A 12935-nucleotide genomic window follows, 5' to 3' on the forward strand; every position below is an offset into this window, starting at 1 on the left:
TGCCAGTATGATTCATAATATATAGGTAGATTCTCTGGATAACTTATAATATGGTAGCATTAAAATTAGGGAGAAGCAGGGCCAAGGGAAGATGACTATGGATATATTTCATGTCAGTGGACACTGCAATATTGTTATGGAAGTCCTTTTGTTAAAAGCATTTCAGAATCCAACTCATAACTTAACTTAAGAACAGTAGAATGCACCATTTCAGTCCCTGGGGATTTCTGGAAAAAAAAAACAAACAAAAAAAAACAAACCAAAAGACCCAGAATGTCTCCTACAAAAAAGAACAGCAAAACCCCCACAAAAAAGCACAAAGGAAAAAACAAAACAAAACAAAACCCCAGCAGAATTGTACATGCTTTATGATAGCTTTAAGACAAATGATACATGAAAATGTGCTTCATAATTGACTGCAAAAGCAAATACAAGTTGTCTCTCTCTTTTGAACGCATCGTGCGAGTGCAAATGTTTATATGGTGCCCAGTGACTACAAACAGTTTCAAATAGTGTTGTTTTTCTAAATCTGGTTTTATAGCTACGTATTTGATGTGTTGTTTAAGTATCATGGAATGTAAGATGGACAGAATAAAAATAGCTGCATTATTCATGGATCACTATAAAATATTGGGGAGGTTATGCTTTGTGAATTACTCACAGCAGCAGGCAAATCCAAATCCTACAATTACTATCTAAAATTGCAAGGTTAATATGTAATGAGGTTGCAAATTAATCTCATGGATGATGTAAGAATGTTAGCATTACGTGTAACCTTGGTCCTGATAGCCCTTTCATTCAGTAATTAAACTGAATTTGACTCTGGGTCTGTTTTCTTTAGATGGCCCCTGTTCCTGAGTAATACCCCATAGGAGCCCCACACTACTGATGTATTACATTAATATATCATCAGAAGCAGTTGTCATTCCAATGATATATTAGTGTAATACACAAGAATGAGTCTCACTGATGATGTATTTAGTCCTTACAATATGGCATTGTCCAGGGAAGCAAGGGTCCAATAAGAGATTCATTACAATTACGGTATGAAGTCAGCTAATGCACTGCAGGTTGGGAGATGCATTTCTGGTACCAGGTAGGTAATTTTGATGCTAAATCCAATGTCTTGTCATTGTTTCTGGTGCTGCAGACTACAAAATTTGTGACTGCAGTTGAAAATAATTACAAAAAACCTGCAAAAGCCTTCTCCTATCTCTAATTCTGCTGTGCAGCTATTCGCGAGCTATGTATAAATTGTAGGCAATGGTTTCTTTTCCTCTTGGTGCATTTCTTCTGTTGTGAAAATGTAAGCATCTTAGACCTGGGACCCTCATTTCATGAATGATTAGAAAGTATTTTTCACTTCCTAGAATCTCCTCCCATAAGCAAATATTAATTAAGAATAAGGATAAGATCGCATCCTGGTTTCGGTGATGACTTGATATCTTGTCATCAGACCTTTCATAGCGGCTGAAGTTGTCCTTCCCCAGTGAAAGATAAAGTTCCTGGTATCACTGTGAGTCAGTGATAAGGGGGAAATAGCAAGTCATCTTTCTCACGTTCTACTTTAGTAGAGGTTGCAGGTGGATGCTTATTTCCATGCCTACAAGAAGTGGTCATTGTTGCTAGAGCTACCAGAGAAGGAAGATTTGAAGAAAACCATTTTGTTTAAGGGTTACTAATACATTTTCTGCTACCAGACCTTGCAAAACGCACTTTAAACATAGATGAATTAGAGAATTGTATTCAGCACACTCTGTCTACCCCCTGCTGCTCTTTCTGAGAGGGTAAGAAAGAGAAAGAGGAAAAAATGGCGACTTTAAAATGTTTATAATATAAGGCTAAAAGAAAGAGTTGTTTTGGGTTTTTTTTTTAATGTATTGGGAAAGCAGTTACGGCTCACTCTCCTACAGCCTTTGATTGCATCGTAAATAAAACGGTGGTGCAAGTCATCCTGGTCATGTGATGTATTGAGATACTGGCTGGAAGGCCAGTTGAGAAGTTAAAATTATGGTGGCAGACATTTAGGTTGGTGGTGGCTGGACACAGAATGAAGTGATATACTCATTTATTGAAGAGGAAAGGAAAGTGTGCAGTAGTTTATAGCATCTCCTGGCCAAAGTATCCTGCTGAAACCGTTCATGTTTTGAAGAAGTTTCTTGTCCTTCTTGTCCCAGGATGATTAGCTTGGGCAGGATAAATAATAATAATAATAAAGAAACCACACACAAAAAACCAAAGAAGATGGGAAGGTATTGATATATGTAAGGCAGCTTGATGAACTTAATTGGCAACAGGCTCTGGGCCAGGAAACCTGTTTTCACCTCTGCAAAAGGACAGGCAAAAGAAGAATGTGGTGGGTAATGGAAATGATATGTGACAATGGGGTGAGGAGAAGTGCAAGTATCATCAGTGGGTTTGCAATGATTCATGTGTGTGTGGATAACCTCCCCCCCCCCCCCCCCCCCCCCCCCAGCCCCCTCTATCTATCAGACTTGTGCCTGGAACTTTAAACTAGTTAACATAATAGCTAGGAATTTTTAGAGTAATGGTGACTATAGCTTTAACATGGACTACCAGCCTGTGTCCCCTGAATGCCAGCCCTTCCACTGCTACATACTGGTTTTGCTGATGCTGGTCAGATGAAAAGCAGTAACAGTTATACCTTTAAGGGGCTTCACTGTGATGACTGATCAGCTGAGTAGTGGGTTGATACCCGCCTAGTATGGATGTGGTATGGAGTTCAAGATTTCCTCCAAATCAATTTCTCTTTACTTAGGGATTATATCCGCACATGGATTTGGCCCCAGGCATGGGGTTTCCTGGCTACCCTGCAATTCTAACACTTCTCAGACAAAGGTGTCAAAGCCCTTGAAAAGCTTAAAGGCCAGGCAGTCTGTGACCTTGCAAGGCACGGTAGCTGGAAAAGGAGCCTTTGGCCTCTTACGTCTCTCCTCACCTGCTCTGATGCAAGTGAATGGCACAGCTGCAGTCTTTTTGCTGAGACTGTTTGAGATGAGTGATCCCAGCACACTCACTCCCCTGAGCTGCTGAGGGGAGGTAGATCACTCCCTGTTGTCACCTCCATGAGGTGAACAGTAGCTAGCTGGTGAAAAGCAGCTAGTTTAAACCAGCTAGTCTGAACCAGGCAATCTAAGTGGGCTAACCTCAGAACGGACCACATTTGCCCAGGAGCAGCCTGCATGGACTCTGTGAAGCACTGTGTCTGTCTGCCAGGCATGCTGGCTGCAACCCTCGGTGGCAATTCCAAATGCAAGAATAAGTCTTGAATACCCAACATATTACTTCCTAACATGTATCTCTAGCTTTCCTTCAACCTGTCTGGCTGGGGAAACCGAGGCATGGAGCTATAAAGTGATGTGCCCAAGTTGCTACTCTCTTCTTCTAACTGTTCTACACCAGAAGTATATATGTTAATCTTTATTTAACACTTTAGGTGATTTTTCGCAGATATCCCCTTCTATTTTGCATCCTTCATGTTTGTTAAGATCTGGCTTTTCTAGATCATTCACATGAAAAACTTCCTGAGAATACTTTAGCATTAACTCTCTTTATTTATAAGGACCTAATTCTACAATCTAATAGAAAGAATGCATTAAATCTGTTTCAATTTTTCTTGCATCTTCTTTTTTAAAAAAATTAGGTTCCTTATATCTTTACATTTATTAAGATTGATCATGATTGCATATAAATGTCCAATATAGCAAGACATTATACGCAATGCCCTTTAGTTTTCCAAAATATTACCTTCATTTCAAGCAGCATTTTTCCTAGACTTGCTATTAAGTAGCCTAATTCTTTTCTACATATACTATCAACAGAGACATGAATTAGCAGACTCAGTTTCCCTGTATTTAGCTAAATAAAGCTATTTTCTAGATGCATGTGTGCCTAAAACAAGCTAGTAGAAAAGGAAAAAGAGAAAAAGAGAAAAAGAAAAAAAACATATTTCAATGTCATCATAAAACAGCAGAGGAAAGGCAAATCATAATTAGCATTTAATGCTCTAATGTAGTGGACCAATTAGACTTTGAGTATTATATTAAATGTGTCTTTCAAACTGGATAAAAATGTCATTTTTTTCATGCATAGCTATTGCATAAACTTCTTGCTTTTCCCTCAAATGTGTTTTCATATAAACAGACTTAATTAATTGTCTAGAGAATTAAATAGTCTTTATATAGCAAATGCACTGTCCCAATTAAATACAATGTTGATTATATATTTCTCAATTATTGCAGTGTTTATACTAAATTAATCAACAATATCTACACTACCTAAGGTAAAGTTTCCTAACAGAGATTCCTCTTTCTTTGTTTGCCAGTTACTTTGTGCGGGTAGAGCCTAGTGCTGACCAAATCTAAATGGTTCTTTTGTCAACAAAGAATAAGAAAAGAAGAAAAGGTTAAACGAGCACTAGGGGGTGGGGAAGAAGAGTAAGAAGGTACAATGTCACCTCCATGCTGTGACAGCCATGAATCAATTATTCACGTAGCAATTGGTAATATTTCTGAAATGCTGCAGACTAGCAAGGAAATGTAAAAAGCATTTTCCTGGAGACATCATGATTTTTCCAAGTAAAAATCATAAACAAGAACTGAATGGGGCAAAGTATGTGTGTGGGAGAATATGCTGAAGAGATCATTGATATTAGAGGGATATATTATTATGGAAAATACATTCAGAAAGCTGGCAACAGAAAAAGAAAGCGTATACAGGATGAAAGGGTGAAAGTGCCGGGCTCAGCTAGTTATAGTGAGATTAATGTGATTAAAAAAGACCCCCACAACATATTATAATATCTAACATATTATAATATCTAACAATACCAACATGTATTGATTTCAAATTTATTTCCTGTACCAACACTAGTAGCATAACACACAGGGAAAAAGAAGGGAGAAAGAGATCTGCAGAAATGCGTATCATGGTAAATGGAAGGAGAGCGACTGTCACAAAAGGAAAATGAATTCTGACCATCAGTAGACTTCTGTGCTCTCTATACTAGACCTTGCTGTAGGTATGATTTCAGCATAGCATAGGCCTTACAGAAAATCATATTTTCTTAAAAGAAACAAAAACATGGAATTTAGTATCCCCTGATTATAATGTATAGAATACATGTTAAAGTAAAAGGTATTAAAACCTGACCTTAAAACAGTATTTCTGCTTTCAGTGGTAGGATTTCTTTAGGCTTAGAGAATTATAAAGATTCTAAGCAATGTACATTTTCCCTAAGCTAGTGCAAAATCCCAGTTCAACAATTTCAATTAGAAAATAACAAACTAAAGACTGGGGTGAATCAAAGGAAAAAAATGCCATATGGTATGTTTTTCTCCACTTAATTTGCAGACAAGTGACTGTAAGATGAAAGGAGAAATCACAGAAATGCAGGCGAAATTTCAGCCAGAGCAGTCAGTGTCTACACTAAAATAGAAGGGGTCCAATCTTTCTTTCACGAGATTATAAATGGTTTGTATGGGCTGTAATGAGAGACCCTTCGAGGGAAGAGCAGGGCCCCAAACTTTTTATTTTTAACTACTTAACCATCTGACTTTTTACTCTCTAATTTTCTGTGCTGTCTCAGATCTTTGTGCGACTCCTTGGTTTGTCATGCATTCCAAGCCACAGGATGTGTCAGTTTAGTGATATTCATTAGCTGGTCTGAGCGCCTCCCAGCTCCTACAGCCTCCCTCTTCTCTGCTCTGATTTCCCCCCTGCCTCATAGAGGAAATGTCCCCTTTTCACCACTGCTTTTTTCCTCCCTCTCTTTTCCAGTTGTCCGATCTCTTCCCTGAGAGCGACTGTTTCTTTTACTTTTGCACACTCGGGCTTGTTTTCTCCTACCCTTTAGTCCCCATTAGAATCCTTCACCTTCATACACACAAAACCCAAATTGCACACTGCGGTATAAATGAAATCCCCAAATTACCAAGTGCAAAATTAGCATTAAAAATCATAAGACAACAAACAATAGGGCTTTTTATATGGTTTTTGTAATTGCATGAAACTAGTTACTTTGGCAATTACTGTTTGTGCCTCATTAGCATTCAAAATGGGTTTTTAGACTAACCCGCACACAAAAGAAACCATTTGTGATGAGAACTGTGCTTTGTTTAATGTTAGACACCATTGTATTTGCTTTCCTAATATAACAGTTCTAATTAGTACCTAGCACTCATCCTGAGTTTTTCAGCTTGAAAATGCTGAAGGTGACAATTGAGTCACAATTCCATGGCATTCTTTGTCAGTACCTGTCAAAATATAGCTAAGTCTTTAGGAGTTGTGATCTAAATACTAAAAAAAAGTTAATAGTCCAGAAAGAATCTCTCTCTAGATAATTTAAAAAAAAAAAAAATTGCAGATTAACCTCTGGTTAAAAGCATAACATTATTAATACCTCATGGGTAAATGTGGTCTTGGCAAGACTATCATCTGAATACTGACTTTGCATTGGTTTTGTCATCTGACCTTTATCTGTTCACCTGATTCTTTTAATTTTTATTGATTCATTAGAACAGCATGGGTGGATTAGTGACAAAACTTAAAATCTCTTCATCAGTATATGCAAACTTTTCAAAGGTGATTGCTCACTTGTCTTTGAAGAGCAGTATTTTTTTTAAAGATTATCTTACTCTAGAACTGGAATGATCATGACTTCATTTCACTAACGTTTTCTGACTTCAGCTTGAATCCTTCACAGAAGTGCTGGATGTGGTGGTAGGGGAAACATGAAGACTCCTGCTGAGGGTTTGTCTCCAGCTTCATGTTTGTGTATGAATAAGTCAAGAAAGAGCTGGTCCAGTGACACTTCTGTCAGTGTTGCTTTGTAATTATCACAGTATGAAGTGATAATGTTGTGTGTTTTCTTTTCAATAATAGTTATTTATAAAGAACTTTGCCATTCACAGGTTTGGCCTGTGTTTTGGCTCATAAACACCATATTCCATATTTTCTGGTTTACTTAGACACACTGAGAAGCTGATTATTTAAAGCAAAATTGCCCACTTGGTCCCTATAATTCAAAACTTCCCTCTCAACTGGCCTCTTTCTAGCTCATTAACTTCCAAGGAAGTACATTTTTGGTGTGTTTTACTCTATCATGGTTTCCAAGGATTGAATGCAAGGAGCTCTGAACTCTTTTTCTTTGCTGGCACTTGGTCTTGGCGGTGTTGCACTGAAATTAGCTGCTATATCTGCTGACTTCAGTAAATACAAAACAAAGCCATCAGTTATTCTGTGCATTGGTCTCCATTCTGAACATGGAGAAAAGAACTTTACTGGCTGGAGTCCTGCAGCAATGACCCTGACTTCAGAGGTGATGTGGCCAGTACACACAGAAAGTGTATTAATTCAGCTTGTGCTCATCTCTCATTACGGTTCTTCAGCTACAAACTGGATTTGTTTATACCATCAGGATTTGCCCAGTGGAAGCTGTATTTTCACACAAATAAGCCAGCTGAGGAGAAAGCAGATGCACCAGGAATGGAGGTAGAGGGAAAGGAGAATCTGCTCCCTGGTCACAGGTTCTGTAGCTTCCCCCTCCACTGCCTGCTTTTGTCGTTGCTCCAGGAAAAGGATTGTCTTATCCTTTCTTCTGGTGCTATGTGTTGCAGCCTCTGCCTGACACAATGTCTGCATCTCAAACTTTGCGACTGTGCTTATCCTTTTGAGCGGAGTTGATATACGCAAAAGAACATGAGAATTTGGAAGTCACTTCTCCTCTGCTTATAAAATGATATTGCCACATGACAAGCAATAGAATATTCAACACTCTGTGTCTATTATTGGTTTCTTTTTCACATGGATAACTGGGTACCTGTATGGCAATTTTATCAATACAAACAAAATTCCATCAGCAAGTGATAACATGAATAAGAACTGGGGGGAAACAGAAAATTACAGAAGCAGAAACTGAACTAAGCCACTGGCTTCCAAACCAGGCTTGATTTTTATGCTTCCGTTATTGGTCAGGTTTACACAGTCTTCAAAGGTGTTTAGGTGGCTGTCTACTCACAAGTGTTCCAAAGTTTCTACAAGCTGGCCTGAAACCTCATTTAAGGTAAAGTCCAGGAGACTCCAAACCCAAATATTTCACTTGAGAACATCTTTTTCAACTAAGGCCTAATTCTGTGTAATACAGGCTCAAAAAAAGCTGTGGAGACATACACATAAGGCTCACAGTTAAGGCACAGGAAATTGGCTCCATATTTTTAATTTTCTGGCAGGTGCAGGGATTTCATTGCAAATAAATGTCTCAGTCATGCATTCTGAGAGGAGTTTTTTTTGTCTCTTCTAAAAAGTTGGTGTCATTCATATAATTCAATGAGCTGTAAGATAATATTTATAGCTTAATAGTTTATGTATCTACTAATCCATAAAATAATTAACTCCTAAAATAATAAAATTAATTAAATTATTAAATGAATGGAGTTTAGACAAGTTTACATGACACAGTGAAGTATGCATAGGGACAGGAGCATGGTTCCACCTCTGCTTGGTGCTCTGCAGAGACTGGGTTGAGCTCCAAGGCTAATGTAGCTACAGCGGTGTTGCAACATGGCTTGAACTGAGTCCAGCTACTCAACTAATTAGCGTAGACCCCAGGGAAAAGAGGTCAGTTGCCAAAGACATGCCGTTGCTTGAGAAAAAGTCCCAACTACTAGACAAGACCTCTGGAAAGTAATTCTTTTGTTTTTCTGCTGCTGCACTTCCATTGCTTCCAGGGGAGGAAGAGGATGTGGGGTGAATGGAGCAATGACTGTTGCAGAGGCCAAAATGGTGCTGCAGTAAACCTCCTCAAGTCTTCCCAGCAGCAGCCATCATTACTTGCCCTTTCCTTTCCTTATTCTCCATATTTTCACCTCTCTCTCAAGAGTGTCAAGTTGCATAGATGGCTGGGTAGATAAGGAGAGAGCAGTGACAGTTGTCTGCCTTGACTTCAGCAAGGCTTTTGACACTGTCTCCCATAACATCCCCATAGGTAAGCTCGGGCACTGTGGGTCAGACAAGTGGACAGTGAGGGGATTAAGAACTGGCTGAATGGCAGAGCTCAGAGGGATCCATGGCGCAGAGTCTGGCTGGAGACTTGTAGCTCGTGGTGTTCCCCAGGGTCAGTGCTGGGTCCAGTCCTGTTCACCAATGACCTGGAAGAAGCGACAGAGTGTGCCCTCAGCACATTTGCTGATGATACCAAACTGGGAGGAGTGGCTGACACACCAGCAGGCTGCGCTGCCATTCAGCGAGACCTGGGCAGGCTGGAGGGCTGGGCAGAGAGGAACCTCATGAAGTTCAACAAAGGCAAGTGGAGGGTCCTGCACCTGGGGAGGAACAACCCCACGCACCAGCACAGGCTGGGGGCTGAACTGCAGGAGAACAGCTCTGTGAGGAAGGGATCTGGGACTGCTGGTGGGCAGCAACCTGCCCACAAGCCAGCAGTGTGTCCTTCGGGCCAAGAAGTCCAATGCGATCCTGGGGACCATTAGGAGGACCATGTCCAGCAGGTCAAGAAAGGTTGTCCTCCCCCTCTGCTCTGCCCTGATGAGGCCACATCTGGAGTGCTGTGTCCAGTGCTGGGCTCCCCAGTTCCAGAGAGACAGGGAACTAATGAAGAGGGTCCAGCGAGGGCTACAGATATGATGAGGGGACGGGGCTGAGAGACCTGGGCCTGTTTAGCCTGGAGTAGAGAAGGCTGGGAGGGGATATCATCAATGTCTACAAGTAATTTAAGGGCAGGTGCCAAGAGGACAGGGCTGAGCTCTTTTTAGTGGTGCCCAGTGACAGGACAAGGGGCAACGGGCACAAACTGCAGCTCAGGGGGTTCCACCTGGATGTGAGGAAGAACTTCTTTACTTTGAGGGTGACAGATCACTGGCACAGGCTGCCTAGAGAGGCTGTGGCGTCTCCTTCCCTGGAGACGTTCAAAACCCACCTGGATGCTCTAGGTGCAACCTGCTCTAGAGGAACCTGCTTTAGCAGGGGGTGGAACTAGATGATCTCCAGAGGTCCCTTTCAACCCTGACCATTCTGCAATTCTGTGGGTTCTTAATAAGCTGTTAATAAACAGCTCCCTGATTCAGTTCCTGTTTCTTCAGCACCAGTGTGTCTGATTTCCTACCTCTGACAACAGGCTGCCCAAGTAACTCCTCTAGTCAACAATTCTCTCCCATTCATTAATGTATTTCAACACCTTCCTTTCCTATCCAGCTGTTTCTGCAAAAGCAGATGCCTTTACCTGCCTTACTGTGGAAATCTTAGGGGAGTCACATGAGAACACAACTCTGAGCAAGCAGAAGTAGAATAAAATCCTTAGCTCTTTGTTCCATCAGGAGTAGTGCATGCTTCTTTGAGCTGTGCTGCTTGTCGAACCCCGATTAGGTCAGGAATCCATAAATAGCACTGTGCTGCACGCTAGAAATGTTAGGGTTACATCTGTGCTAGTAGATGGACTTGGTCAGAGACCCTTCTCAGGACTTAGAGCTTAAAACTATATAGCCAAGCTCTCTTGTCCCCAGAAAAAGGATGACTGTGTTCAAATGACCTATTAGAGATGACCCTTTGCCCTGCATTATCTGGAAGAGAGATGGTTAGCTGAGGCCAAAAATTATTCCAGGGACTGTGTTAGCAATTTAATTGTATGGACAATCATGTCTTGGTGATTGAGCCCACAGAATAGATAGAGGCTAGGCATCTCAATTTATCCCTGTAGAGAATGGGCTTAGTGACACAGTATTGCATGCATTGCAGCCTGCTTGTGAAGTTTAACTGATATTTATAAACTATGCCAAATCCTTGCATACAAAATGCTACATAAGTAATAAGTATTAATAAATGTGATTATATTAAACCAGGTCTGTTTTCAGTCATGTTTTATAAGACCACAGTTGTAGCTGTAAGTGAGCTTTCATAAGAAAGATCAAACATTTTGCTTTCCATTGTAAGCCATACTTTGTAAGCTTTTCCAATAAAAAACAGCAGAATATCTCATACATATTGAAATTCAACGACATTCTTGAAGACTAAGCGTTCGTTTGCAAATGGCAAACAATAATACTGAGTTTCTTTTACCAGACAATTTTTAGCATGTATTTTAAGTTTAATATTATCAATAAATAACAAATTAGTAAGCTTAAAATTGACAATAAAACTAATGCCATTGCATTTTGTAAAACCACATCAGGTGCATTTCAACTTTAATCTAAACTTAAGTAAGCAAGATTTCCTACTTTGTTAAATTCTATTAAAAGTTGAAGTCCACCACCTCCTCAAGCCTAACTAGTTCATAGCACTTAAAAAATGTTTTTCACAAATTGCATTCAGTGAGAAAAGACACATCATGGTTCAAGTGAAAGGTGGTTCTAAACCTCTGTAGCAGACTACAGAGTTTTGAGTTTTTAGTCCTTTATTCAGGGAAAAAAACAGGAGCTTTCAGGAGTGGGGTACTAGCACTGACAATTCTCATACTGTGACACAGGGTTTTGCCTCTTTTGGTGCAAATCTAATCTTAAAAGTGCTACAGACACAACTCTGACAGAGTGTGGAAAAAAAATATAATTTCTCTAACCGACACAGCTATGATGTTTTCCTGGCAATATTACCTCTCATTCTTTTTGGAAACTGATATAGAAGTAACTGCTAAAAAGGAATCTTTTGATTATATAAAGTATCTCTCCATTCAAATAATTTTCTAGTATAATTCACATAACAACCTCTTTTTAGTGTAGACCAGTTCTGGGGCTCTGGCTTTGTGTTATGGATAAATCTTCATAGGTAATATACAGGATTTTAACTCCAATACAGGGGTTGAAGCTTGCAGCATATAAAGTAGGATTTCTAACTCATCTTCAGTTCACTTCAAAACTCACTCTCTAAATGACCAATATTTCAGTGCTGTGTCCTCCTCTTTTTCTAAAAACACAAGGAAAAGCCTCATGACCCTGCACTGAATGTAAGAGTCTGCATGAGGCCCTTTTTGAAGAGCTGGTCACAGCTGCAGTGGCAGAGGAAATAAGTATATTTGCTAAGGAGAGTGCAGCAGATTTTGTTTTGCAGTTATGGCTCTGTATTTAAGTAGAAGGACTCTGGCAGAGAAAGATAGCGCAGCTCATGGTGAAGAGCCTTGTGACTATGCCTTACATGCTGTAACTTAGGTAGGAGCAAGTCCTCAACACCCTGTTTGTGCTGATGGGTCCTTTCCAGCCACTGGGATAAACTCATGTCTGCCTGAATCCCCTGACTTTCTGACTTTGTTCCATTTCGTGTATGTGTTTGGGCTTTCAGAAGTCCAGAGGATTAGCAGGCCAGCTGCATGGTCCACTTGGTGGCTTACTTTCTGCTTTCCTGTGAAACTGAAGGCTGTTGAACATGGCTGTAGGGCTTTTTACCCTACCTGGACACCTTCTTATACATCCCAAACATAGCTTTTTAATGTCTTTCTTTCCTCCCAGCCCTGTTCCTTCCCATTTCCAACCCACAAACACTTTCTGTGAACCAAAGAAAGGGAGTGAGGGTTGGTTTTGACAATTTCATATGTTTTTATTGATATTTTTTTCCCCTCAAAAAACACTTTAGAACAACCCTACTCATTTTTGTCTCAGCCATTCAAAGAAATTTGAGTAAAGATAGTGAAACCATTTCTACCAGTTCCAGTAAATGAACCCTGAGTCACTCATAGCATATGTATGCACATAAGGACTCAGAGCTTCTTTCTTTGAGCAACTTCAAAACTAAAATGAACTCAGCCTTTGGAGAAGATATTTCCAAGAAACATCACAGAGTACAAAGACATGTATCACCTCTCTTTGGTGTTATGTCCTCTTAGCTAAGGAGGAAATATTTCTCATATCCATGGGGACATACTTACATAGCAGGTATCAGAGATAAGTGGCAATTGAGCAGTGAGCTACCACAGGGCT

Source organism: Falco peregrinus, chromosome 3 (genome assembly GCF_023634155.1).
Source record: "Falco peregrinus isolate bFalPer1 chromosome 3, bFalPer1.pri, whole genome shotgun sequence".
NCBI lineage: Eukaryota > Metazoa > Chordata > Aves > Falconiformes > Falconidae > Falco > Falco peregrinus.